Source organism: Chelonia mydas, chromosome 23 (assembly GCF_015237465.2).
Source record: "Chelonia mydas isolate rCheMyd1 chromosome 23, rCheMyd1.pri.v2, whole genome shotgun sequence".
In the NCBI taxonomy this organism is placed as follows: domain Eukaryota; kingdom Metazoa; phylum Chordata; order Testudines; family Cheloniidae; genus Chelonia; species Chelonia mydas.
Genome location: NC_051263.2, coordinates 16,440,000 through 16,454,001, shown reverse-complemented (window position 1 = coordinate 16,454,001; position 14,002 = coordinate 16,440,000). Strand labels below are relative to the sequence as shown.

The window sequence follows — 14,002 nt, the reverse complement described above, 5'->3', positions numbered from 1 at the left end:
GGGAGGAGTCGGCCTTAAAGGAGAACGGGGCCGGGCGGGGGGGGGCGTTCCCCGAGGGGGGCCTGAGAAGGACACCCCCAAATGTAGATCCCCACAGACAGACACCCGACCCCCCTCCAGATCCCGAATCCCCCCAGTTCCCAGCTCTGGGAGGGTAGGAGGCAAGAGGAGTGACGGGGCTGGGAGCCAGGACTCCTGGGTTCTCTCCTGGGGTCTGGGCAGGGAGTGTGGACTAGTGGTTAGAATGGGTGGGGGGTGGCTGGGAGCCAGGACCCCTGGGTTCTCCGCAGTGACGTGGGGCTGTTTTGCTCCTGGGTGCCTGGCCGGGAGGTCAGAGTCCCAGGGCCGGGGGGTGGTTAATCGATAACCTGGGCGGTGGGGGGAGGTATTTATATCCAGGGCCGGGGACACTGGCTTCACAGGGACGTCGCAGGACCCCGCCTGCCATGCCCCACGGTGCCCCCCTCCTTCTGCTGCTTCTGCTGCCCTGGGGCAGTCACTGCACCACAGGTGAGGGGAAGGGGACCCCCCCACCCGCTGGCATATCTTCCCGCCAGCCGCCTGCCTACCCCCCCCCCCAGGGCTCCCCCACCCCCTGGGTTCACAAGCTTCCCCCTCCCCTCTCTGAGGGTTTCCCCCATGCCCCTCCCCCGCCTGCCGGTGTCCTCCCTTCTCCCCTCCCTCGTCAGGGTAACCCCCCAGCTCACCCCCCCCCGCGTTGGCCTCGCGTCCCCCTCCCTCACTAGAGACCCCCCGGCTCCCTGCCTCTTCCCCCTCTCCTCCCCCCCCCAAGGGGTCCTTCCACCCCCTCTTCTCTACCCCCCAGGGAGGGGGGCTACAGACTGGAGGGGGGATCCCACACTCCCAGGGAGCGGGGCTGGGGGAGGGATCCCGTGCCCCCAGGGAGGGGGCCTATAGACTGGAGGGGATGACCTCGCCCCCCCGTCCCCACCTGAGCCTGCCCTTGTCCCGTGTGATTTTGTTCCCAGGTAATTGTCCCGGCTGGGGCTTTAAACAGCCTTTGCTAGAAACCAGGGAGGGGCCCCAGTTCTCAGCCCCAGAGAAGTGACCCCCAGGGCCCCCACCATGGGCTGGGCAGGGTTGAGAAAGAGATGGAGGGATAGATAGATAGATAGATGGATGGATGGGGATGGGGGGGTGGATGGGGATAGAGAGAGGAGGGGGGGAAGGAGATAGAGAGAGGAGGGGGGTGGATGGGGATGGGGGGGTGGGGATGGGGGGGTATGAGGATGGACGAATGGTGCATGGGGCCAGGTGAACAGACAGGTGTCTGGGGGATGGACACCCCGCCAGGCTCCCCAGCCGGTACGGAGGGGAGAATTCTGCCCCCCCCAGCCCCCACCCCGGGGCCCAGAGGCACTCGCAGGCCCTGCCCCACCAGCTGGTGGCTATGGTAGGGACTGCAGGGGCCCCTTTCCCCTACAGGCAACCTGCCCTCCTACCTTCCCGTTAAAGTGAGGGGGGCTTCGGGGGTGGGGAGGGAAATGTTTGTAAGAGCCCCCCCCCTTCAAACTGCCCCATTTCTAACAGCAGTTTGGGGGGGGGTCCCTCTGTAAACAGCTGAGTGGGAGCCAGGACATCTGGATTCTATTTGCTGTGACTTCCTTCCCCTCCTTTTATGCCTCAGTTTCCAACCTATACAAGCCACTCCAACAGCTCCCCTTCGTGTCCCCGCAGGCGCAGAGGGGCCCAGTCCCTGCCCAGCCCGGAGGGAGGCGCCGGCAGAGGGAACGGGCCAGACCTGCCAGAGGACCTGCACCCAGGACCGCGACTGCTCTGGCCGCAGGCAGTGCCTGTGTGATGGGGCCTGCGGGCTGAGCTGTGTGATACCAGGTAGGCGCCGGGACTGCTGCCGGCTCCCAGCCCCCACCCCCCAGCTCTAACCACTAGACCCCACTCCCCTCCCCGAGCCGGGACACAACCAGGGAGTCCTGGCTCCCAGCCCCCCCACTCTAACCACTAGACCCCACTCCTCTCCCCGAGCCAGGACACAACCAGGGAGTCCTGGCTCCCAGCCCCCCCACTCTAACCACTAGACCCCACTCCCCTCCCCGAGCCGGGACACAACCAGGGAGTCCTGGCTCCCAGCCCCCCCACTCTAACCACTAGACCCCACTCCCCTTCCCGAGCCGGGACACAACCAGGGAGTCCTGGCTCCCAGCTCCCCCCACTCTAACCACTAGACCCCACTCCTCTCCCCGAGCCAGGACACAACCCAGGAGTCCTGGCTCCCAGCCCCCCCCACTCTAACCACTAGACCCCACTCCGCTCCCCGAGCCGGGACACAACCCAGGAGTCCTGGCTCCCAGCTCCCCCCACTCTAACCACTAGACCCCACTCCCCTCCCCAAGCCGGGACACAACCCAGGAATCCTGGCTCTCTCCATCCCAACTGTCTTTGCGTTTCCCAGGCCGGACCTGCCCGTGGCCCGTGCAGATCGATAATGCCGAGATACGTTTGGCCCAGGCTTCCCGCGGCTTCGGGGCCCTCATGGAGGTGACCTGCCAGCCAGGCTTCAGGATGTCCAAAGGGCAGGGAGCGGCGCTGAGCCGATGCCAGGGGGACAGGAAGTGGAGTCTGATGGCACCCTGCGAACGTAAGGGACGGGAACACCTCCGCCAGTCCCCAGTCGGGGCCTTCGCCATCCTCCACCCTGCAGTGCCAAGCACCGTGATCCTACCTCCAGCACCATCACCCAACACCCGTCCCCAACCTCGTCACCCTATCCCCAACCCCGTCACCCAACATCCTCCCCCAAGACTGTCACCCAACACCCGCCCAACCCCATCACCCCACCCCCAACCCTGTCACCCCACATCCACCCCAACATCATCACCCCACCCCCAGCGCCATCACCCAACACCCGCCCCAACGCTGTTACCCCATCCCCAACCCCATCACCCAACACCCGCCCCAACGCTGTCACCCCACCCCCAACCCTGTCACCCAACATCCGCCCCAACCCCGTCACCCCGCCCCCAGCACAGTCACCCAACACCCTCCCCAACCCCATCACCCCGCCCCCAGCACCGTCACCCAACACCCTCCCCAACCCCATCACCCCGCCCCCAGCACCGTCACCCAACACCCGCCCCAACGCTGTCACCCCATCCCCAACCCTGTCACCCAACATCCACCCCAACATCATCACCCCGCCCCCAACCCCATCACCCAACACCCGCCCCAACGCTGTCACCCCACCCCCAACCCTGTCACCCAACATCCACCCCAACATCATCACCCCACCCCCAGCGCCATCACCCAACACCCGCCCCAACGCTGTCACCCCACCCCCAACCCTGTCACCCAACATCCACCCCAACATCATCACCCCGCCCCCAGCGCCATCACCCAACACACGCCCCAACCCCGTCACCCCATCCCCAACCCCATCACCCAACATCCGCCCCAACCCCGTCACCCCATCCTCAACCCCATCACCCAACATCCGCCCCAACCCCGTCACCCCATCCTCAACCCCATCACCCAACATCCGCCCCAACCCCGTCACCCCGCCCCCAGCACAGTCACCCAACACCCTCCCCAACCCCATCACCCCGCCCCCAGCACCGTCACCCAACACCTGCCCCCAACCCCGTCACCCCACCCCCAACCCCGTCACCCCACATCCGCCCCAAACACCATCACCCTGCCCCAACACCATCATCCAACATCTGCCCCACCCCAGCACCGTCACCCAACACCCGCCCCCAGCACTATCACCCAACACCCGCCCAACCCCGTCACCCCACCCCCAACCCCATCACCCAACATCCACCCTAACACCATCACCCTGCCCCAAACACCATCATCCAACATTCGCCCCACCCCAACCCCATCACCCCACCCCCAACCCCGTCACCCAACATCCGCCCCAACATCATCACCCCACCCCCAGCGCCATCACCCAACACCCGCCCCAACCCCGTCACCCCATCCCCAACCCCATCACCCAACACCCGCCCCAACACTGTCACCCCACCCCCAACCCCGTCACCCCACATCTGCCCCAAACACCATCACCCTGCCCCAACACCATCATCCAACATCCGCCCCACCCCCAGCACCGTCACCCAATACCCACCCCCAACACTATCACCCAACACCTGCCCAACCCCGTCACCCCACCCCCAGCCCCATCACCCAACATCCACCCTAACACCATCACCCTGCCCCAAACCCCATCATCCAACATTCGCCCCACACCAACCCCATCACCCCACCCCCAACCTCGTCACCCAACATCCGCCCCATCACCCCGCCCCTGGCCCCATCACCCTGCCCCAACGTCATCACCCAACACCCGCCCCAACGTCATCACCCCGCCCCCAGCACCGTCATTCACGCTGACAGTTGCCAAGGGCAGGCTGCTCTCTAGGCAGTGAGCTGATCAGGATGAGTCCCGGGGCTGATTCAAGGATAACGGATCCCCTGGCAAGCGGAGACCTAGATATGGAGGCAGAGCAGCTCTCCTGGACCTGTGTCCTCCCCCAGCCCACCCCCAGGGGCAGCCAGGGAACACAGCATCTGGAGCAAGGGGGCCAGCGCTAAATACGGTTAAGGGACCGCCTCCCCAGGGGGACCGAGCTCTGGGCCACATGGAAACTGTCCCACCGCCCCCTGCGACAGTATGCTTGCAGGAGGGGCTGGGAGCCAGGACTCCTGGGTTCTTTCCCCGGCTCTGGGAGGGGAGTGGGGTCTAGTGGTTAGAGCAGGGGGGCTGGGAGCCACGACGCCTGGGTTCTTTCCCAGCTCTGGAAGGACAATGCGGAGAGCGGGGGGTTGGGAGGCAGGACCTTCTCCTCCAAAACCAATTTACTCCCCTGAATTTTCCCCTCAGAGCCAGGACTCTGCCTCCTCCCTAAAATTCCAGTGAAATAAGAGAAATGTTCCCCTCCAAGCCTCAGATGCTGCCCCCCCCCCGGAAAAAAAATTAGAGCCAGATCCTCAATCTAAACTCTGAACCCCTAAATTGGGTGACCCCTCCACTCCAAGATGATCTCTGACCCTTCGGCTCCAGCCACGAGGGAAGGAGCCAAAGTCTTCTTTGTTCCCCCCCACATGAAATCTTCCCCACCCCATGCCACCCAGGAAAGAGATGGAGCCTGTTGGGGGGAGCAGAACCCAGGAGTCCGGGAGAAGCAGCATTCGGGGAGGGACCTACTCCCAGCAAAACCCACGGTGTTCCCCCGCTTGTCTGGGAATTACAGCCCCATGGGGAAGGCTTTGGAGGAGAGGCGGAGCTAAATAAGGGGAGGAGCCAAATGTGGAATGGGGTGGGGCCTGCTGGGAGGGGGAGGAGGCAAATGGGGCAGAAGGGGAGGAGTTTACAGAGAAGGAGGAGCCAAATTGGGTAGGGAGGGGCCAAATGGGGCAGAGGAGAGTCTTACCATGAAAAGGGAGGAGGCAAATAAGGGAATTGCAGGGCGCAACGGGACAAGGAAGGTCGCAGTGGGGATGGAGTCTACTGAGAGGGAGGAGCAAATGGGAAAGGGGAGGGACCTATTGGAAGAGGGTGGGGCAAGGGCCTGTCTCTTAAAGGGAGACTGCCCCACCTCCTACAGGTGTTAAAGGGGAAGGAACCTAAAAATATACCTTCCCCTTGCTGAGGGAAGCCTTTAATGGCTCTTTGTGTCTGGAGGATGCTAAGGGTTAAGGGGGAGGAACTTGGCTGCCAGACAGCAGTGATCCCCCCCCCCCCCCCCAGTTGACTCCCCTCCCCCTCCCGTCCTCTGTTCCAGGGGATCTGACCCCGTCGTCCTTCTGCAGCCCCCCGCCAGAGACCGACAATGGATTTCACAGCGGTGCCTCCTACAGGGCAGGCGGGGAGGTGCGGTACAAGTGCAAGCGCGGGTGAGTTCCCCCCCCAGTTCTGCTGGTGCCCCTCACTCCCGACCCGCAGCCCCCTGCAAGCCCAGCCCAGAGCTCCCTCCCCCCGCACACCAGCCCTGCCATTGCCCCTCACTCCCGACCCGCAGCCCATCAGAGAGCCCAGCCCCATCTCCAACCTCACCTCTCCCCCCGCTCCCCAGGTACCGGCTGGAGGGCCCAGAGACCATCCGATGCCAGGAGAACCAGGAGTGGTCTGGGCCCGCCCCAACCTGCCACCGTGAGTAGGGCGAAGGGGGGCAGGGGTGGGGGGTCCTAGTTTCTCTCTGTCCCCATCTGCCCCCATGCCGGGGCTGGCCCATCCTCCAGGGCTCCAGTGCCAGGCCGGGCCCCCTCCCAGCTGGGAGGGAAGGTGGGGGGCTGGGACAGTGCTCTTGGAGGGGGTCGTGAGGGAGCTTGGGGGATACCCTAGAGAGATAGAGACATGCCCCCTCCCTCCCCAGCCCCCTTCCCTTCATCCCTCCATCCACTGCTGCATCTCCCCCCATCTGCCACGTATACCTTGCATCCTCTCCAGCCATCCACCCCACACACACCCCCATCTGCCCCCTACATCCCCTCCAGCCATCCACCCGCCACACCCCCCATCCAGCCACACACCCCCATCCACCTGTCACTCCCCCATCTGCCTCCACATCCCCTCCAGTCATCCACCTGTCACACCCCCATCTGCCCCCCACATCCCCTCCAGCCATCCACCCGCCACACCCACCATCTGCCCCCTACATCCCCTCCAGCCGTCCACCCCCACACACCCCCATCTGCCCCCTACATCCCCTCCAGCCGTCCACCCCCACACACCCCCATCTGCCCCCTACATCCCCTCCAGCCATCCACCCGCCACACCCCCCATCCAGCCACACACCCCCATCCAGCTGTCACTCCCCCATCTGCCTCCACATCCCCTCCAGCCATCCACCCGCCACACCCACCATCTGCCCCCTACATCCCCTCCAGTCATCCACCTGTCACACCCCCATCTGCCCCCCACATCCCCTCCAGCCAACCACCCGCCACACCCACCATCTGCCCCCTAAATCCCCTCCAGCCGTCCACCCCCCACACACCCCCATCTGCCCCCTACATCCCCTCCAGCCATCCACCCCCCACACCCCCATCTGCCCCCCACATCCTCTCCAGCCATCCACCCCCACACACCCCCATCCATCCCCCCACCCCCATCTGACCCCTACATCCCCTCCAGCCATCCACCTGCCACACCCCCATCCGCCCCCCACATGCCTTCCAGCCATCCACCCCCACACACCCCCATCCACCCGCCACACCCCCATCCACCCCCCACATTCCCTCCAGCCATCCACCCCCCACCCTCCTGCATCCCTGTACCCCCCATGCAGCCTCCATCTCTCCACCCAGCCCTTCGTCCTTCCCTCCCCCTGGCCCTGCTCTGTCCATCCCCCGGGCCTGGCCGTGACCCCCTCTCTCCCCCAGCCGTGTTCTGCCCACCCCCCGGGGACATCGCCGAGGGCTACCTGGTGGCAGTGGAGAAGGCTCAGTACCGGGCCGGGGAGCTGGTCTATTACCTCTGCAAGCGCAGCTACCTGCTGGATGGCACCAACCGGGTCACCTGCCGGGGCAACGGCACCTGGTCGCCCCGGCCCTTCTGCAGAGGTATCGCCCCCTCCCCCACTCCCCTCCTCCCCCAGAACTTCCAGCCAGAGCCACGGGCCCATCTACCCCGGTATCCCGCCTACTCCCATCCCTGCCCGATCAGCCCCTGGGCCCATTTACCCCGGTATCCCCTGTCCTCCCATCCCCACCCCGTGATCAGCCCCCGGGCCCATCTACCCCGGTATCCCGCCTACTCCTATCCCTGCCCGACCAATCCCGGGCTCATCTACCCTGGTATCCCCTGTCCTCCCATCCCCACCCCGTGATCAGTCCCCAGGCCCATCTACCCCGGTATCCCACCTCCTCCCACCCCCGCCCCCATCAGTCCCTGGGCCCATCTACCCTGGTATACTGCCCTCTCCCTGCCCCCAGATCAGCCCCATGGGCCCTGATATCCTGCCCCCTCCCCGCCCCCTGGATCAGCCCCCTGGACCCATCTACCCATTATCCTGCCCCTCCCTGCCCCTCCCCAGCTGGAGCCACGGGCCCATCACCCCAGTATCCCGTCTCCCCGCAGCGCGCTGCGTGGTGCCGGCCCAGCGGAGCCGTGTGCTCTACCAGGGCCGCAAGCTCTGGATCCAGGAGATCCCAGAAGGGCAGGTCCAGCACGGGGAGATTGTCACTTTCTACTGCCGGAGCCAGAACCAGACCCAGAGCTGCAGCTACCCGGCCCCCTCGCACTGCTTCGACGGCCTGCTGCCCCTGCCGGCCTGCTACGACGGTGAGGGGCAGGGGGCTGGGGTGGCAGGGGGAAGCCGTTGGGGGAGCTATGGGGAAGTGGGGGGGGGCAAGGAGAGAGCCGTTGGGGAGCTATGGAGAAGTGGGGGCAGGGAGGGAGCCGTGGGGGGAGCTATGGGGAAGTAGGGGCAGGGAGGGAGCCATGGGGGCAAGGAGAGAGCCGTGGAGGGAGCTATGGGGCAGTGGGGGGCAGGGAGAGAGCCGTGGGGGGAGCTATTTGGAAGTGGGAGCAGGGAGAGAGCTGTGGGGGGAGCTATGGGGAAGTGGGGGGCAGGGAGGGAGCCATTGCGGAGCTATGGGGAAGTGGGGGGCAGGGAGGGAGCCGTTGGGGAGCTATGGGGAAGTGGGGGCAGGGAGGGAGCTGTGGGGCAGGGAGGGAGCCGTGGGGACGAGAGATGTACTGGGGGGGTGGCTGTGTGGGGACAGGGAGCTGTAGGGAGGCAGTAGGAAAGGGGTGGGGGTGTAGATCTGTGGGGGGAGGGGTATGTCCACAGGGCAAGGGGCGGAGGAGGTGGATCCTGGGGGGGGAAGAGGGGAGTCCGGTGGGGGGAGATCTGAGGAGGACGGAGGGAGCCCTGTGGGGTTCGGGGGGAATCAGAGGGGAGCTGCAGGGGTGCTGGGGGTATTTTTGCCCCACTCCCCTCCTCACCCGTGACCCTGTCTCATTTCAGAGCCCACCTGGCTGCAGTACAAACTGTTCCCCAAGCGGGTGGTGTCCGAGATCCGCCCCTGCTGAGCTCCCCCGGCCCCCCGCACCCACACACAGCCTGTCCGGATGGACCGCCCATGTGGCGGGGAGGAGCCAGTGGCCAGCAGGGGACCCGCTGGACAATGCTCCCTTCGTGGGAGGACCAATCGTGTGAAAGCTCCTCGTGCGAGGGCCCCAGATTGCAAAGGCTGCTTGTGCAAAGGTCCACTTGTGTGAGGAGCCCGTCGGGCGAAGGCCCCATTGTGCAAAGAAGGTCCCCTCGTGCAAAGGCCCCATCGTGCACAGACTGCTACGCCAAGGCCCCAGTGTGAGTTCCCATCGTGCGAAGGCCTCGTTGTGCAAAGGACCCATCGTGCGAGAGCCCCATCGTGCACAGGCTGCAGTGCCAAGGGCCTACTGTGAGACGGTCTTATCGTTCGAGGTCCCATCTTGCAAGGGCCTGTCGTGCAAAGGGCCCATCGGTACCAGGGCCCCATTGTGCTGCTCATGAAAGAGCTGTGGGTGGAGTGGGGAGGTGGAAGGGGGCTTCCCTGCCCCCATTCAGTGCATTCCAGTTGCCAGGGGGATCCAGTCCTGGCTTTAGAGCCCATCTCCGCCCCAACAGAGAACGGTGGGGGGGTGGGAGGGGGAGAGAAAATCAAGGCAACTCCATTCCAGCTGGCAGAGGGATCCAGTGCCGGGTTTTCCCTCCCCCCCCATAGGGCACACTTGGGCAATCCACGGTGGGAGGAAGCCTATCGAGTCCATTCCTGCTGCCAGGGAGATCCAGTGCCGGGTTCCCCCCGCCCCCGGCCTGCAGTCCCAGAGGAGCAGCCCATGGGGCGGGAGGGGAATCTAGTCGAGTCCATTCCAGCTGGCAGGGTGATCCAGTGCCGGGTTTTCTCCTCCCTGTGGCATCAGTGAAATCCCGGCCCGGATTCCCACACCTGGAGTGGACTCCGAGTCCATCTCTGTGGCAGGAGGTGGGGGCCCATGCCGGGGAGGTCTCTGCTCTCTGGAGGGGGAAGGGGGCGGGGCGGGGGCTGTACGTTCACTTGTATTTATTGGCTGTGAGGTTGCCATTTTTAGTAGAGAAATAAAACAAAGCATGATGCTGAAATCTATCCGAGAATCCTCTGGGGCCTGGAGTTGGGTGGTGAGGGAAATGCCCCACTAAGGGATGATCTTGGGGTTTACCAGAAGAACGCCCTGCTATGGGATAATATCAGAGTCACCAAGGGAACTCCCTGCTACAGCATATCAGGGTTCACCCTGGGGGAATTCCCCAAAAAGGATAATAGGAGGGGTCACCTGAGGAACTCCCTGCTACAGGATGGTAGCACAGGCCACCTTGGGAACTCCTCACTATGGGATATATTGGGGTCACCTGGTGGCACCCCTATGATATCAGGGTTCACCCAGGGAATCCCCTCCCTAGAGCATAATAGTTTTCATTCTCAGGATCCCCCCAGGATAATATCAATGCACCCAGGATCTCCCTGCTATGGGATAATATTGGGGGGTTCACATCCCTGCTATGGCTAATATCGACATTCACCCAGGAGACCCCTGCCCTGTGGGATAATATTGGGGTTCACTCAGGGGGACCCTTCCGGAGTCATATCAGGGTTCAACAGGAAAAATCTCCCTGCTATGGGAAAATATTCAGGTTGAACACAGGGAATTACCCCTTGTGAGCTCATTTTGGGGTTCAGCCAGGGGAACACTCCCTTGGCAGGTAATTTTGGGGTTCAGCTGAGAAACTCCCTGCTGCAAGGGATCCCCCTTTTCTCTCTTCCTCAGTGCTTCTGCCACCACACCCCAAAATCCCTCTCCCAGGAAACCTACATGGGGGGGGTCAAATTCCCCAGAGCTGGGTGGTGGCATTGTGGGGGCTCACACTTCCCCTTCTCCCAGGCATGCGGCTTCCTGGAATAGGGCCTGGGCAGCGTCCAATGCAGGCAGCCAGGGAACAAAAGGCCAAAGACCTGATACTATTCACGCACAAACAGAACAGGGGCGCAGAGGTGAAGGACTCCAGGAAGGAAGGGGACAAGGATGGGGGGGGTCAGTGTGTCCATCCCTATCCCACCCCAGACCACAGCGACTTGCCTCCCCCAACCACAGGAGCGGTGCCCCGTGCTGTTAAACCCAGGACATGTCACCTTTAGCCTGCGGAACTGACCGACACATGAGTTAGCATGGCCTCAGGGGCAGTGGACCTTCCTGGGCCCAGAGTGAGGTCAGGAAGGGCTGTGAGGGTTCCCTCTTCCCCCAGATGCATTACAGGGGTGGGGAGTAGGGGGCTGGACCAGTCTTTCCTTATGGGGAGTTATTCTTCCATTGCCCATGTGGGGGCGTTTGGTATCTTCCTTTGACTTTGACAAAGCTACAACTGACCGCTATCTGAGACCGAGGTAGATGGGCCCATGCCTCTGGTCGAGGGGGGCAGGGAGGGGTGGGATACCAGGGTAGATGGGCCCATGGCTCTGGTCCAGGGGGCAGGGACGGGTGGTGAGATACGAGGGTAGATGGGCCTGTGACTCTGGTCGAGGGGGGCAGGGAGGGGTGGGATACCAGGGTAGATGGGCCCGTGGCTCTGATCCAGAGGCAATGAAGGGGCAGGATACCGCGGTAGATGGCCCCATGGCTCTGAGCTGGGGGGCAGGAAGGGGGTGGGATACCAGGGTAGATCAGCCCATGCTGTGGTCCAGGGGGCAGGATACCTGTCAGCTCTGTGTTCTTCGTGAACCAGGGCGCAGCATCCAGTCTGTCTGACTCACAAAAGATCTCCATCTCCCCCGCGCTCCCCCAAGCCTCTGCTTGCACCAAAACTGCTCCGAAGACAGACTTACAAAAAGCAATGGAAAAGCCGTGGGAGACCCACCGAAACCCCTGGGACGAGGGTGACAGGATTAAGGCAACTCCCCGGCCTCATGTGCATCGGAGGTGGGACAAGGAGGCATCTCCATCAGCCTACAGCCTGGAGACCAGAGATCCCAAGGCAAGACCCGCAGGGAACTCTGGGACCAGCGAAGCAGGGAAGCACGGCACGCTGCGGGATCGCTGCTCCCGATGTTAATGAACCCACGCCTGCACACCCCCAGCTCAGCAGTTATCAGCCCAATTCTAGTATTGAATCCTTTAGTGGTATCCAAAATACTGAAGCTCCCTAATTGCATTGTGAGCTCCCTGGAAGGAACACCGGCCGTAGCCAGGAATGATCAGCTCCTGTTGTCTAGGCTGAACAAAACAACGTTGGTATCCTCCCTTGGGCCGACAATTTACCCACAAACACATCTAATGTTCTTCCTTGAACCACTGTTCTTGCCCTACCCCTCTACCCACGCTCAAGTAAGTGCCCTGACGCCTGGATCCAAAATCTGCATCGGTTCCATTGGGACTTCATCCTCTCCTGACTGATCGTACTGGGGGCTTTGCCTGTCTCCAGCACTCTGGACCCGCAGCTACCCCCACCACCTGGGACCCCCGCTCGATTCAAGCTTCACAGAGTGGCGAGAACCCAGCTCTCTCTCGGTGTAGCCTTCTGACCCTGGCTTGTGGGATCAGTTCTAGTTTTCTAAACCTGCCTTTTATAATCAAGTTTTAGTTTGATTTAATATTATAACCGCTTTGTTTGTTTGGCTCCTCTCTGGCTATTACCTGGCAATAAATAACTTTCAGGGTTAAGCTGGTTGCTTCTCTCTCTCTCTTTGTCCCCGTTGTGGGTGTTTTTTGGCTTCCCCATTCGCTCTGCAGCGACACTCCTTGTAGCTAAGCTAAAGATCCCGGCAGGGCCCAAAAATCCTGTGGGGTTTGCTCATCAAGTGGGTTCCTGCCAGGGCGATTGTGCCGTGAAAGTGAGGACAGGGACATGCTGAACCGGGGACATAGGAGGGTGGCGCCTTGGAAGTGCTGCTCGACCCGGTCTGCTGAGTCTGGGGGCATATAAAGGGTCAGCTTGGGGGTGCTGATTAACCGGGTCCTCTCCGATGCGCTCTGTGTGTGTTCATCCGATTCGGGGGCTGGAGGAAGCCAGCCCAGGGGAACCGAGGTCCTGCGGGAAGCTCCGTTGGGAGGGACCATGCAGCAGGGAGAGGCAGAGCTCCGTGTGAGAACACCAGTGACATAAGCAGCAAGTTAATAGAAATACAGAAACCCCCCCACCCCCACCCAAAGAGTAACCCTAATAAATGAGCGTACCCCAAAGTAACGGGCAAATCTGGTAACACCAGGGCTCTGGTCCGGTGGGCAGGGAGGGGGTGGGATACCAGGGTAGATGGGCCCATGGGGCTGATCGGGGGGGTAGGGAGGGGGTGGGATATTGGGGTAGATGGGCCCGTGGGTATGGTCCAGAGGGGCAGGGAGAGGGCGGGATACTAGGTAGTTGGGCCCGTGGGGCTGATTGGGGGAGGAATACCGGGGTAGATGGGCCTGTGGGGCTGATCGGGGAGCAGTGAGGGGGCAGGATACCGGGGTAGATGGGCCTGTGGGGCTGATCGGGGAGCAGTGAGGGTGCGGGATACTGGGGTAGATGGGCCCAGTGGGCTGATTGGGGGGCAGGCTATGTCCTGTGCTCTAGGTTTCCCATGGCCCTGAGGGTTAATGATTAGAGCCTGGAGGGGAACAGGGGCCTTATCAGAAGTCCAGGGAACAGCTGCGGTGGGGTGGGGGGGAGGATTTCCCAACCCAGGGGACTGGGGGAAGGAGTGTAGAACAAACAGCCCAGGAAGATGTGGTTCCCATCAGCCCTTGGGGCCAGGAGGGGGGCTCTCCCTCCGGGCAATGGGGGAGCCTAACAGAAGAGCCCAGGGTGGGGATGCTGTGGCACGGGTAGGGAAACTGAGGCAGAGAGAGGGGCAGCAACATGGCCAGTGTCATTAAGCACAAGAATGCAAGAGCCGGGGATAGAACCCAGGAGTCCTGGCTCCCATCCCCCCTGCTCTAACCACAAGACTCCGTTCCCCCGCCCCCCCCCCCGAGGCGGAGGCGGGCGTGAGGAGAGCAGGGGTGTCCCTGGGGCGCGGTTTTCTG

The 14,002-nt window shown here is 63.0% G+C and overlaps 3 protein-coding genes across 8 annotated transcripts in view; 2 read left to right on the top strand and 1 right to left on the bottom strand.

The window, feature by feature from the left end:
* Nucleotides 1-14,002, bottom strand: part of LOC119564877 (immunoglobulin superfamily member 1-like) — a 967,916-nt gene that overhangs the window by 208,105 nt on the left and 745,809 nt on the right. The gene's annotated exons all lie outside the window — the stretch shown is intronic.
* The window catches only part of LOC119564866 (immunoglobulin superfamily member 1), a 999,687-nt gene that overhangs the window by 451,110 nt on the left and 534,575 nt on the right, over nt 1-14,002 (top strand). The window lies entirely within an intron of this gene.
* Nucleotides 1-14,002, top strand: part of LOC119564865 (immunoglobulin superfamily member 1) — a 798,058-nt gene that overhangs the window by 392,231 nt on the left and 391,825 nt on the right. The window lies entirely within an intron of this gene.